The sequence below is a fragment of the Mustelus asterias genome, unplaced genomic scaffold, assembly GCF_964213995.1.
Source record: "Mustelus asterias unplaced genomic scaffold, sMusAst1.hap1.1 HAP1_SCAFFOLD_35, whole genome shotgun sequence".
Taxonomy (NCBI): Eukaryota; Metazoa; Chordata; class Chondrichthyes; order Carcharhiniformes; family Triakidae; genus Mustelus; species Mustelus asterias.
In genome coordinates this window covers 5306347-5319045 of record NW_027590117.1, presented here as the reverse complement: position 1 = coordinate 5319045, position 12699 = coordinate 5306347, and the positions used below count along the sequence as shown (strand labels likewise).

The following is a 12699-nucleotide window of genomic DNA, read 5'->3' as shown; positions in this document are numbered from 1 at the left end:
GCACTCTACACCAGCATCCCCCGCGACGACGACATTGCTACAACAGCCTCAGCACTCAATACTGACGCCGGCATCTCCACATCTTAGTTCAATATGTTATACACTTTTACACATCTCTTAGAGCCGCACTCAATTGAGTTTGCTTCAACGAGAGGAACTCTGGCTTCTCCAAACAAACCTTGCAGCTAAAATCCCTCATCGCTGTGTCCAGTGCAGTAAATCACATTTACACCCTCCCAAGGATCCTGACACACTTCGTAAAATCTCCCCATCTCGTCTGTCAAAATGCAGCACTGTTCCTGAGTGTGGAATTAATAATGTCTCTCTGCGACAATATCGGTGAGAGCGGAGACTGCAGCTTCTGTTTCTCCAAGAGAATCTTTCTGTATAAAGCCGGAATTTACAAGGATTTCAGTCACTGATACATTGTCTAGCCGTCGGTGTCTCACTGCTTGAAGTCACTCTGTCTCTGTCTATCACTCAAACCCCTCTCATTAACTCAATACAAAGGCGGGATATTGTTGCTTAGTAACCGAGTGCACACAATCTGCATCTTCATCTGATCAAATAGAATTCAGCTTGTGAACAACATCAACATTTCAACCAGTTCTGGGTTAACCTAGGCACAGCTCTGATTGGAGACAGCCCCCTGAATCTCGGGAGCAGACACTATGAGCATTACCGTCCTCAGAGACTTTAACAGTTACTGAACAGTGAAACTCCAACTAATCCTGGAGAATCCACAGCACAGAGCGAGAGGAGAGGAAAACCTGTCATGGGAGCTCTCAATCTGAGACACAGATTGGCCTGACAATGTGCAGATGTGAACCTACTCCTTCCATTCCCAAACTGTTATCACCAGGAATACAGAACGCCCAGTAATGACCAGCTTGTTGCAACGTGTTTGAATGAACACGATGTCATATCATCGAAGCAGCATTTTGAAATTCTCATTCATTCAATATATTCTGATGAAATGTATTTCTTATGCTCTGTGTGTCATTGCACAAGAATCTTCCCCTGACATGCCCTTGTGCCCCTGATGCTGATTTTAAAAAATTCTGTTCATGCTATTTTCCTCATGGAACCATAGAAGGGACGAAAGAAAGGTAACAGCAGACAAGGAACCCATTCGGCCGAGCTTGTCCATGCCAGCCCGGAGATACTAAGGTGTCATTTCCAAGTTCACCCAGCTGCACCCGGCCCGGAAACATGCAGCTGAAAGCATGATAGAGATCCAAAACCTTCATACCAAACATTCACTGGGATTTGCGGCTCTGTGAAGCAGCCGACGTAAACATTTCCAATCATAATCGCTGTGAAGCAAGGTTCGAACCTGCGTGGGGAACCCCTATTGGATTCCACCTCAGTAACGTTCAAATTAACTTCATCAGGCACCAGGATTGTGCAGTACAGAAAGAGGCCATTCGGCCCATCGAGTCTGCGCCGACCACAAACCCAGCCAGGCCCTACCCCCATATCCCTACATATTTTACCCACTAATCCCTCTAATCTACGGATCCCAGGACACTAAGGGGCAATTTTTTAGCATGGCCAATCAACCGAACCCACACATCTTGGGACTGTGGGAGGAAACCGGAGCACCCGGAGAAAACCCACACAGACACGAGGAGAATGTGCAAACTCCACACAGACAGTGACCCCAGCCGGGAGTCGAACCCAGGTCCCTGGAGCTGTGAAGCAGCAGTGCTAACCACTGTGCTACCGTGCCACCCAGGGTGTGAGGTAAAATTTGTTCCTGTTCTTTGTATCTGTCTCTGACTGAGAATTCATTTATTTGATCAGAGACTTGTTTTTCTATTTCAATAGTTTTTCATCAGAAACGAATTACATCCGAATAAAAACTGAAAAAGAGAAATCTCCATTTTATTTCATGACTGTCAAATGTTGCGTTCGCCCTGTTTCTGTCCACTCGGTTTAAAACACAAGATGCCGCGGATAAGGTTCTAAATAAATTACCAATTCGATGGTCGTGAATCGAACCCGGGTCAACTCTTTAGGAAAAGCAGCGAGACTCACCACTATACCATCATCACTCACTTTGCTGAAACAACCCTTATTTTCATTCGTTATAATTACAGAACTACCTTAGTTGCTGATTTCATCAGGCTCCAGGTGTGTCCTTTGCACAGTTTATAAACTAGACTTGGCTTGTCTCATTTTTCAGGACGGCTGCCACCTGTTTACTGCTGTTTCCGACTGAGAACTCATTGATTAGCTTTGAGGCCTGCTCTTTGATTTAAACAAAGTTTCCACTGACAGCAACTTCAAACTGAATTTTATTTTGGACACACATGGATATTTCTGAGGCCAAAACATTGAATGTTTTCAAAGCAGTTAGATATAGCACTTGAGGCAAACTGGAGCAAAGGATATGTGGGTACAATTTGGGACCAGGCGATTGAGTTGGATGATCAGCCATGATCATGATGAAAGGCGGAGCAGGATCGAAGGGCCGAATGGCCTCCTCCAGCTGCGATGTTATGTTTCTGTGTTTTTTTCACTGTATCTGTTAATTTGCTGAAAGTTCAGCTCTGACAGTGAATCTGGTTTCCTCCAGGCCCAATCGGAGGGTGGTCAGAAACTGTCTGTCACTGTCAGAAACTCCAGTATCAGCGAGTGCGGGATGATTATTTAACTGGCTGTCATTGGTTGTTGAGGGTGTGATTTATTGTTATCTGTCAGTGCAGGAGAAACAAATAAAACAGGAAATCCAGACATTCCGAGAGCAGATAATTTGTATTTTCACCCGAAAGAAACGCAATGATATCTGTAATCACTATAATAACTAAAACAAAAACAGATATGATTGGCTCTTGCCGCGGAATCTGGTGAACAGATGTGGTCCTGCACCACATGGACTCCAGCGGTTCCAGAAGGCAGCTCACCACCACCTTCCCAAAGACAATTAGGGATGGGCAATAAATGCTGACCCAGACAGCGACGCCCACATTCCCTGAATGAATTCAAAGGCAATCTGCGGGAAGCGGACCTCAAAGTGTGACTAAGGTGAAGAACAGTTACTGAGGTGAAGAACTGTAACGAACACCCTGGAATCTGGAGCAAAGGGTATGTGGGTACAATGTGGGACCAGGCCACACGGTAGGATAGTGCTTAGCACTGCTGCTTCACAGCTCCAGGGACCTGGGTTCGATTCCCCGCTTGGGTCACTGTCTGTGTGGAGTTTGCATATTCTCCTCCTGTCTGCGTGGGTTTCCTCTGGGTGCTCCGGTTTCCTCCCACAGTCCAAAGATGTGCGGGTTAGGTTAATTGGCCATGCTAAAATTGTCCCTTAGTGTCTTGGGATGCGTAGATTAGACGGATTAGCGGGTAAAATATGTAGGGATATGGGGGTAGGGCCTGGGTGAGATTGTGGTCGGTGCAGACTCGATGGGCCGAATGGCCTCTTTCTGCACTGTAGGGTTTTTATGATTTCTATTTCTATGATTTCAAAGGCTAAAAGGAGGAGAAATTCCGTCTGGGGCCTTACATTTGGTGAAAGTTTTGTCCTGTGAATGTGTCGGTGTGAATATTGTGTAAGAGACAGTGTATGAACGGGGCGGGCGAGACTATTCTAACTGTGTCAGTGTGTCTGTTCTGATCATGGGATCTCCGAGTCTCTCTTGAGTAAAATAAAACGTTTTTTTCAATTAAATAGTCCCCGTAATCCCCCTGCTGAGCCCCAAAGTTAGATTTCACGGCAACTGTTCCATTAAATTCAAGATTCCAGTCGAAAAGTAGAGAACATGTCAGTTATCGCATGCCCGCACGTTACCTCAAATCCTCAATATCTGTCCCCGAATCCCGCGACTAGCAATTAATGTAACACAAGATGTAAAAATGAAGCAGATCTTCCCTGCTTTGATGCATTAAAGAGGGGGGCAAAGTGGCACAGTAGTGAGCATTGCTGCTCGTGTTTAATTCGGGCCTTGGGTGCCTATCGGTGTGGAGTCTGCACCTTCTCCTTGTGTCTGCGCGGGTTTCCTCTGGGTGTTCCGGTTTCCTCCCACAGTCCAAAGACATGCTGCTTAGGTGCATGAGCCATGCTAAATTGTCCCTTAGTGTCCCAGGATGTGGAGTTTCGGGGGATTAGCCATGGTAAAATAGCGCGAACGATGCTGTTTCAGAGAGTCGGTGCAGACTCGATGGGTCAACTGGCTTCCTTCTGCAGTGCAGAGATTCTATGCATACAAAGTGTATTCACTTATGAAACCAAGAATCCCTTCCGTTTTCCGAACGACTCTTTTAAAATTTCCTCTCATCTTCAAAGATCTCTCTGAACCTCAGGTCCATCTGGGCCTGCACACTGTTTAGAACTGGACCATTCAGTTTCTATTGCCTCTCCCCATCTTTGCTGTCAAAATGCAGCACTGTTCCTGAGTGTGGGATTAATAATGTGTCTCTGCTACAATATCAGTAAGAGCTGAGACTGCAGCTGCTGTTTCTCCAAGAGAATCTTTCTTGATAAAGCCGGAATTTACATGGAATTCTGTCACTGAGACATTATCTGGCCGTCTGTGTCTCACTGCCCTAACTCACTCTGTCTCTTTCCATCCCTCTATCCAATCTCATCCACTCTATATGAAGACGGGATATTGTTGTTTCGTGACTGAGTGCACACAATCTGTATCTTCATCTGATCAAATAGAATTCAGTTCGTGAACAATATCAACATTTCAACCAGTTCTGGGTTATCCCCGGAACAACTTTGATCGGCTGCAGCCCCCTGAATCTGAGGAACAGACACTGTGAGCATCGCCGGCCTCAGAGGCTTAAACAGTTACTGAGCTGGAAAACCCCAACTAATCCCCGAGAATCCACAGCACAGAGCGAGAGGAGAGGAAAACAGAGGAGCTGTTAATCTGAGACACAGTTTGACCTGACAATGTGCAGATGTGAACCTGTTCCTTCCATTCCCAAACTGTTATCACCAGGAATACAGAACACCCAGTAATGACCTGCTTGTAGCAATGTGTTTGAATGAACACGATGACATATCATCGAAGCAGCATTTTGATATTCGCATTCATTCAATGCATTCTGATTAAATGTATTTCTTATGCTCTGTGTGTCTTTACATAAGAATCTTCCTCTGACGTGAGACCTTGTTTTGTTCTTGTGCACCTGATGCTGATTTTTTTTTCATTCTGCTCACGTTATGATTTTCCTCATGGAACCGCAGAAAGAACCAGAGAGAAGAACCAGCACAGAAGGAACCCATTCAGCCTATCACATTCATGCCAGCCTGAGGACACCCAGGTGTCCTTTCCAAGCTCAGCTTCCGACACCCGGCCCAGAGCCATGCAGCTGAAAGCATGATGGAGATCCACATAATTAACAGAAAAATTCCACGAGTTTGTATCTGCCTGAAGCAAAGATTTCCAACCATAATCGCTGCGAGCAGGGTTCGAACCTGCGCGGGGAAACCCCATTGGTTTTCGAATCCAACGCCTTAACCACTCGGCCATCGCAGCTGCTTCCTTGCTGCACTAATGTAACCACCTCAGTAACGTGCATATATTAACTTCATCAGTACCAGGATTGCACAGAGCACAGTGTGTGAGCTGAAATTTGTTCCTCAACTTTTACTTTGTATCTTTGTCTCTGAATTCATTTATGAGGCCAGAGACTTGTTTTTTTTTCTATTTAAATAATTTTTCAGTGAAAACGAATTACGTTCGAAGAGAAAATGAAAACAAAAGTATCTCTATTACTGGCGAATGTTGCGTTCGCCCTGTTTTGTTCACTCGTTTTAAAATACAAGAGGCCGCCGATAAGGTTCTAAGTAAATTATCAATGCGATCGCTGGGCATCAACCCATATCACTTGTTTGGATGGCAGCTATTCTCACCACTATACCACCATCGCTCGCGCTGCATATGCAATCGTTATTTGCATTAGTTATAATTACGGAACTACCTTAGTTGCTGATTTCAGGCACCAGGTGTGCCGGTAGTAAACTGAAATTGGCTTGTCTCGTTTTAGCCACCTTCTTACTATTGTTTCATACTGGGAATTCATTGATCAATTTTGAGGCCTGTTCTTTCATTGAACAAAGTTTCCACTCAAAGTAAATTGAAGCTGAATTTTCCATTAGAAAGATCGTGATGGTGAGGATTTTTAGTGAATTTCATTTTAAGGGTGCCCACCTACTGTTATGACCTGCGATAACTAATTAAAGTCATCAGAACCGTGATGGCCAGGAACTGACCCTAGATCAAATGCTCGCACAGTCACCACTCCACCACCATCGCTCACCTGGTTCTGCCACCCACTCTGTAAGAAAGTCCAGCTCTGATAGTGAATCTGGTTACCTTCAGGCCCAATTGGAGGATGGTCAGAAACTGTCTGTCACCGTCAGAAACTCCATTAACCGCGAGTGCGGGATGATCATTTAACTAGCTGTCTCTGGTTGTTGTGGTTGTGATTTACTGTTACCTGTCAGTTCAAGAGCAGCAAATAAAACTATACAAACACTTATTTGGAGAAAGGGCTTCTCTTGAGGCACTGGGAGCATTTGAATAATGGATGTGTGGTTCTGTTCAGTTTGACGGCAGTCACGTCTGATGCACTTTGATTCTTGTATTTATTTTCCCACGATACCCTTTCCCTTTCGCGACGTGTTGTGTTTATTTGCTCGTTTGCTTAAATGTTGAACTGAAACCAATTGGAATTGGCCTATTATTTCAGCAAGATCCACTTTCTACTCTGAACACTCTGTTGCAGTATGAGCGCTGCAGCTGCGGATCTGTGGTGCAAAGAATGGCATGTAGGACTTCTCATCATTGTTTTATTTAATTTGATTTGATTTATTATTGTCACATGTATTAGTATACAGTGAAAAAGTATTTTTTCTTGTGCGCTGTAGAGGCAACGCATACCGTTCATAGAGAAGGAAAGAAGAGACTGCAGAATGTAGTGTTACAATCATAGCTCGGATGTCGAGAAAGATCAACGTAATGCAAGGGAGGTCCATTCAGAGGCAGCAGGGCAGAAGCTGTTCTTCAGTCGATTGGTAGGTGACCCCAGACTGTTGTATCTTTTTCCCGATGGAAGAAGGTGGAAGAGAGAATGTTGTCTGGTGAGACATGCAAAAGTTGTGGGTCAGAATCTAATCGAAGTCGGCTTTTTAGGTAAAGTTTGAAGAAATTAGGAACGGTTGTGTCAATGCTCTCAGAGAAGTGAAACTGCCGCCTCGAACTTCATGGGAATGCCAACAGGGCAGAAGGAGAGCATTCGGTCCATCAGGCCTGCACCAACAACAATCCCGCCCAGCCTGTATCCTCGTAACCCCACATATTTACCGTGCTAATCCCGCTGACGCTGAGGGACTATTTAGCATGGCCAATCCCGCTAATACGGCACTAATTTTCATGGCTGAGCTGCCTATTCCAGAAAGACAAAATCTGCCATTCGGGCCGCAAATGAAGCTGGCGTCTGCTTTGGAGCGTCCGAAACCATAGGTTTACCTGGTGGCAAACTCCTCTCCAAAACTGGTGTCCTGATTTGAATAGAGTTTCTCATCTGATTAAAAATATGGGAATGTGGAATTGTTCTGGACTATTTACCCCTCAAGCCTATGTGTCCAAACTTCATCTTGGTTCTGTGAAGCTCAAAACACTGAACGAATCATCAGTTCACCGGCAATAAGGATGCAGAACAAATGCAACACCAACGAGGATGGGATTCAAACCCACGCGTGCAGAGCACAATAGATTAGCAGCCTTAACCACTCGGCCATGCAACAGTCACTCCCCAATCGATTTTTAGTGTTTTAACATCCGTAACAAAGAACACATTTCTCCCGCAGGAAAATGTTGTCTTTCTGCTTTCTCGTTAATCTTGATTCGCTGTTATTTTTCCATTTGATGTAAATCCAGAGAAAGTAAAGTTCACCTCTCTGGTCCCTGTTTGGTTTTGAATTCACCGAACATGACTCTGATGCAAAAAGTAGCAGCTGCGGTGAGTTTGTGGCGCAAAACTTCAGATTAAAAGGCCGCGTGTTCGAATCACGGAGCTTTTCTGCGTTGGTCTTTTGATTTTGGTTGTTTCCGATTGTTTCTGAAATGATACAACTGTGATAGAAATGAAATTTTAGGGATGCTTCCGGTTCGCACGCTCAGTTTACTTTTTTGCAGACTTTTGTATTTGAACAACGTGTCAGAGATATGATTCGTCCATTGTTTGTAAAGTTAAAGCAAGGTCCACAGTCCCAATTGTTTCTGGGAGGCATCAATGGGGAGAGCTGACTGGTGGTGATTTAACCAGAGGATTCACACCTCAGGCGAGGAGCAAGGCTTTCTCAACCGATACGGGAATTGATCCCGCGCTGCTGGCTGAATAAACTGTCCAACCAACTGAGACAAATACGCTGTGCTACTCGTTAATGAAAATCAAGACGATGAAGCAAATAAAACCCGGATTTGCTTTTGGGCAGCAGCAGAATATTTCTATTTGATGGAGTGAGTACGTGATAGCAGAGAATGGTATTGATCCATCGATCTCTGGGTTATGGGCGCAGCACGCTTCCGCTGCACCACTCTGCTTCGAAAGATGATGTCGCCCTGCTCGTTACTGCTGCCGGGAGCCAGGAAACAATTCACTGTCTCTTTTTATTTCAAACAAGGCCCACGTGTTGGGAAGCTCACCCTGGCTGAACAATAACACATAACATCTTGAATGTAACAGACAGAGAAAGACACATAGAAAAGCGGTAAAAAAAAAACTATTAGGGCACACACACAATGAGAGACAGAAAAGATTCGAGCAAGATACTGAGATGGAAAAACTGATGATGTATGAAAAGGGATTTTCTGTTGCACAAAGACAGGCCCTGTTTTGAAATGTATGCTCTGTTGTGTAACTGTCCTATCTGCTGTGTAACTGTTCTCTCTGTTTGGAACTGTGACTCTGTCGTTGACAGATCTTCATTGTGGTTCTGACAAATTCTTCCCTGTTGTGTAAATGTATTCGCGATTTCCAAATATGATCCGTCTTGAGCAGAAGTTTTCCTTTTGTGTGAAATCTTCTCTGTTGTTCTGTGAAGATGTTTTCTGTGGGAAAACAATCGACGGAAATTTCAAGGCCGCCATTTCTGAGGCTTGCTTTCAATTCCAGCTTTGTTTGGGCCGAATGGCCTACTCCTGTTTCTGTTTTCTATCCATGTGCCTATGTGTTAAATCAGTGAATTTGAATTTCACCAGCTGCCGTGGTGGGATTTACTCTGTGTCCCCAAAGATTAGCGCGGGCCTCTGGATTACCAGCCCAGTGACATCACCTTTCATCCCTGTAAACAAAAACAGTTCATTCAGCTCAGCATTAAATCTCTTCCTGAGGAGATTAGAATTCCCGCCACAGAATTTCAATTAGCCAATTGATACAAAGGATTTTGTTCCAGTTTGGAACATTAACAATTCATCCAGATCAAACATACATTGTGCAATAGTTCTGATCTAAAAATACTAAGATAAGTGAGAATTAAATGAACAAAGTTACAAGGAAAGTAATTCTGAGAGAGCTGTTCGGAACTAACGGTGGATTTCAGTTAACGGGCGAAAGCTCGGTTTTCAGGAGGTTCCACAGATTTCTGTGTAAAGAGACCGGGCTGGAACCTGCAATCGTCAGATAGCAACGTGGAAAGTAGCGAAATTAATCGCTTTACCCGTTAGGCTACGGCCACGCAAGGCTGCCTGTTTGCGGAGTTTGTGGAATATTCCTTGTTCAGTCCAGTTCGTTCTTTAGTTGGTTAGTGCAGTCCTCAGACTTTTGTCGCTTGTTCTCGACGGAAGCCGGTGGAAGAGAGCATGAACAGCGTGCGTCGCTCCATGATTAAACTGGCTGCTTTTCCAAGACAGCGGGAAGTGTCAAGAGATGGGAGGCTGGTTTGTGTGATTTCACGACACTTTGTAGTTTTTTTGCCGTCTTGGACAGAGCAGGAGCCATAGCAAGCTGAGGTGCAACCAGAAGGAATGCTTTCTCTGGTGCGTCTGTCTGTATTCAGACTACGCTTTGCATTATCTGCTGCTCAATGAGGATTGGGATCTTTCTGATTCTATCAGCTGAACTGTGCGTGTAGAAGTGACTTGTTCTGACTGCCAGCTTCCGGAACTGTAAAATAGTTTATAAATTAATTCTTTATCTGTCAATTTTTGGTACTGCAACTGACTTTCTGTATCCCCTCATTTTGAATCACTGATTAATTTTCTTTGTTGATTCCTGGGATGTGTGTGTCGCTGGCTGGGCCCGCAATTATTGCCCATCCTAAATTGTCCTTAAACTGAGCAGCTTAGGTGACCTCAGAGGGCAGCTCAGGGTCAACCACATTGCTGTGGGTCGGGGGCCACATGTAGGTCCAGACCAGGTAAAAAATCATTCCTTAAAGGACTTTAGTGCACCAGCTGTGTTATTTTATGACAATCGATTCGTGGTCATTGGACTTTTAAATCCAGATGGTTTTCCTGATGTCAAATTTCACCATCTGCCGTGTGTGTGTGTGTGAGAGAGAGAGAGAGAGAGAGATTCTCACATAATCAATCTGTTTGTGAGTACGGATTAATCCTTTATATTCCCTCATAACCACCGTGATCTCTTATCTTTGTGAATTCCTCAGATACACTTGTACCACTGAGAATCTGGTGTGCGGGTGGAGGGTGGGGTGAGGTTTGAAGGCAATGCCGCAGGGTGCTCAGTGTGAAAACAGCCGATTTTAAAGCACGTGTGTAGGAAAGTGAATAGTGAACTTGTCTGTGTGAAGATCACAGAAAAGCTCTATCTGGTGCTGCGTCCAAGAGACAACTTTTGGGTTGTCAGTAAATGAACTCCTATAATGAAGGCACAAAATCAGAAACAGGAAATGCTGGAAATATGCAGCAACTCCGAAAGCAGCTGTGGGGAGATATTCCTGTCGCCAGGATGAAACCTTCCAATTGCATAGTTCCCGTGGCTCAGACCTGTCAATCTTAGTACCTTCGTGCAAGGAACACGTAGGGTGGGATTTGGGTCTTTGTTGACTTGAGCAAACAGGACATTGCACAAGCCTAGTAAACAGGAGATCCCGGTTTCAAATCCCAGCGAGAAACTTGAGTCCTTACAAGTGATCAGTGCAAGTGTGCAAGTCGCAATGTCCTATCCTTGCTAGTCGATATTGTCTTTACCTTTACAGTGGATGATCTACAAAGATGAAACAAAAACATGTTTCGAGACTCCCCACAAATATGTCTACTATTTATTTGCTCGGTCAGGTATTTTCATCATTTTGCAGAAAACAAATAATCTGCAATAAAGCCAATGCTGTAAATTCCACAAATACAGCTTTCCATTTTTTTTCTCAGGGAATTTCTAACACAGTCGAATGGCCTTACAATCGTACAATCCCAACAGTGCTGAAGGAGGCCATTCTGCCCATCGAGTCTGTATCGACTCTCCAACAGAGAGCACACAGGACCTATCCCCGCGGCGCCACGCATCCACCCCGCTAATCTCCCTATACAAACACCTTCGAGACCAAGGGGCAATCGAGCATGGCCAATCCACCCAACTTGCCCATCATTGGATTGTGGGAGTAAACAGGAGCACTTGGTTTCCTGAGATAACGTGCCTGGGTGAATGCAGCTTGAACAGCACTACAGAAGTTTCGCATCATCCAGGACAAAGCATCCCACTTCATTCGCTTCCCAAGCATTAAAAATTCACTCCCTCCACTACAGCAGTGCGCACCATCTACACGATGCACTGCAGCAACTCAGCAAGGCTCCTTTGCCAGCCGCTTCCAAACCCACGACTACGACAGCCTGGAAGGACAAGCGCAGCAGACACACCAGAATAACACCACCAGGTTGCAGGGCACTGATATTGATTTATTGATTGTAGCTATTTATCAATTGCCTTTGTTGCGTGTGTGTGTTCTTTAATCTTTTTTATCTCCCAGAAGAAGTGAAATATCTAATTGAAAAATATGTTACTATTTCTAACCCAACCAGCGAACGTCGTGTCAAACTTTAAGAAAGCCCCCGGGGTTTGCGATTTATTCTCGAGTCAGTGGTTTCCCTGGGAGCCGAGTCAACAGAAACAGAATGGAGAGATGGCAGAGCACGAATTGTCGGTGCCGAAGCTGAATCACATCAGTGAAGCAGCAAGCTGGTGGCCACGAATCTGATCAAAAATGCGACTCTGGTGGGACTCGAACCCACAACCTTTGAATAGCTAACTTGCCTTCACTTAGAAATCCAATGCGCTATCCATTGCGCCACAGAGCCGCGAACTGGAAGCTTACTTTACTTGTCCATCTATGGATTTTTGACAATGTAGAAACTATTCATCAGTTCAATAATCTCATAGTTAAAACGTCAAGAACTGTTAAGAGGAACTTCGTTGATTGCAACTCGTGTTGGAACATCTTATGCCTTTTGAAACAGTTGTGGAAATACACACCTTTATACAGGAAATGTGTCCATCACAGAATGATCCTCCCTCTCTCTCTTCCTCATTCTCCTGTACAGCTTGGAGGCAAATCTCGCAGGCTTGATAGCCAGGAGACACATTCTACTCTATCTGTCACAGGGCTAATCAGAACCGGTTCCCTGTTCCACTAAAACATCTGCACAGAACACAACGCAAAGCTGGAAGCTGGAAATCTGAATCAAAAACAGAAAATGCTGGAAATGCTCAGCGGATGAGGCA

At 44.6% G+C, this 12699-nt stretch overlaps 2 non-coding genes across 2 annotated transcripts; both read right to left on the bottom strand.

The window, feature by feature from the left end:
* Positions 1 to 5413: 5413 nt before the first annotated feature.
* trnas-cga (transfer RNA serine (anticodon CGA)) lies at positions 5414 to 5495 on the bottom strand. The gene has a single exon. It is a non-coding gene; the product is annotated as a tRNA-Ser (tRNA).
* A 6689-nt stretch (positions 5496 to 12184) lies between these two features.
* trnar-ucu (transfer RNA arginine (anticodon UCU)) lies at positions 12185 to 12275 on the bottom strand. The gene is given in 2 exon segments: positions 12185 to 12220; positions 12239 to 12275. It is a non-coding gene; the product is annotated as a tRNA-Arg (tRNA).
* Between the last annotated feature and the right edge of the window lie 424 nt (positions 12276 to 12699).